Raw genomic sequence first — 2,175 nt, 5'->3', positions numbered from 1 at the left:
AGTTCTGACTCATAGCAGCCCTGGATAAGGAGCAGCCAGCCTCCTGATTCTCCTGCTGAGCACCTGGTTGGCCTGAACTGCAGACCTTTCTGTTAGCAGCCCAACACTTAACCCACTGTGCTGCCAGATCTCTTTTTACATTCTACAACTCCTGGGAATTCCTGGGAAATGGCATTCCATTGAGATGGCCTATGTGTGCCACAGTCTAGTCATTAGCCAAATAATGTGTGAAGACACATTGTTGTTGTTGTGAAGTGCCGAGGAGTCGGTTCCAACCCATAGTGACCCTGAACAAGGTTTCCGAGGCTGTAAAGATAAGCAGAAAGCCTCATCTTTCTCCCGCGGAGCAGCTGGTAGTTTCATAGTGTTTACTTATTGTCCTTTTAGGTACTTCTCTGATAGTTGTTGTTAAGTGTCATCTAGTTGGCTCCGACCCATAGTTCGAACGACTTTGCAATCCTGCGCATTAACTCACAGTGTCACACCAGGAATCTAACCTAACAGTTAATAGGTGACAGGAACTGGTAACCCTAGAGCTAGGATTTGAACCTGTGTAGTTCTGCTCCAGAGTCCAGGTTTTTACCCATGATGCTATACTGCCTTCCCTGATAAGCAGCTGTTTGGAATTCCCATGATTTACATCGTAGAGGAGACAAGGCTTTTGTGTGCATTACTTTGTCACATGTGAACAGTGTGTGACAATAATACTCTAATTGTACAGAATAACCTAGAAACATCAAATAATGAGTTCTTAGTTATGACTGTATGCATGCAATATACTCCTGGTATGGCACTGTAGGATCAGCACTGGACTGCGAACCAGAAGACCTGAGTTTCAAACCCACCAGCTGTTCTTCAAAAACCCTATTCAGGGTCGCTAAGAGTTGGAACTGACATCATGACATTTAACAGCAACAACAGTATGCATGTCTACACACCCTACCTTTTGTGAACATGATCTTAGGTGAAAAAGGATGTTCTGCTGTTGGTTTCACAAATGTGCAGCTTGACTAATTAGTAGCATCCTAGGGGGGTCTGGTCAGGCATGTGCCATTCTCACTCTCTGAAAAATTCACTATCTTATGGATTAGTATTAAGATCGTGTTGAATTATAAATTTCTTTCATTCTATTTATGCTACACAAGTTTCTTTTACAGTACTTCTTCACATTTAGATTATCAGTGTTTTGAGGAAAGGGCTCTACAAGATGAAACTGGCATCAGCCTTTTAATCAGGATTCCTGAATTCACATTGTGGTTCCACCTGTGAAAACTGGGTGACTTTGAGAGAATTGTTTTACCTCGCTGATTATCCATTTCTTCAGCTTTCTTGTGGGTTTCAAATTCGTAGTAAAATGGATAATGCTGTGAAAGTGTTTGAAAAATAAAATTGTGTGCATGTCCTAGGTCCTCATTAGTCATTTTACAGTGGTGTTGTGTGTAGTGCTAGAGGGACTTGGCCTTCACCTCTTATTTATCCCTGGTTTCAGAAGTCCATGGAGAAAGGATAGTCTAATTATTTTCATATGTGCAGTTAACAGATCTTCATTTAGCACTATATGCAAGACCCTGGATTAGGCACTAGAGGCATAGAGAGACAAGGTGATGATTGCCTCTCCCTTTCCTTGGGAAATTAATATGTCAAACTGTAAATAGCAGTAGGTCAGTGAAGCACAGAGATGCTCAAGTACCCTGTGTAGCTGAGTTGTGGCCAAATGAATATGGTAATTTCTTTCAGATCTGTTTCTGAATGGAATGTTGCTACAGAGTCATAGATCTTTGATCTGTTGGGTGGCCTGTCAGTTTACACTATGGCTACAGTGACTGGTGCCCAGGGCTGGAAGTCAGGGGACTTAGTTTTAGTCTTTGAATTTGAGTTCTGATTATGGGCAGGCCTCTTTTATTTCAGTTTTCTGTAGCTAACAAAGAAGCTATGGTAGCGTAGTGGATTACAAGCTGGGCTCCTAACTGCAAGGTCAGTAGTTCCAATCTGCCAGTCGCTGTGCAGGAGAGAGATGAGACTTTTTGCTCCCATAAAGATTTATAGCCTTGGAAACTATACAGGGTTACTGTGATTAGGAACCGATTTGCTGCCACACAACCACCACCACCACCATAGCTAACAAGTCATCCCAACACTTATTTCTCAAAATTCATGGATCAGAAAATACAGCAG

The sequence above is a fragment of the Chrysochloris asiatica genome, unplaced genomic scaffold (assembly GCF_000296735.1).
Source record: "Chrysochloris asiatica unplaced genomic scaffold, ChrAsi1.0 scaffold00141, whole genome shotgun sequence".
Classification (NCBI taxonomy): Eukaryota; Metazoa; Chordata; class Mammalia; order Afrosoricida; family Chrysochloridae; genus Chrysochloris; species Chrysochloris asiatica.
This window is presented reverse-complemented; position numbering follows the sequence as displayed.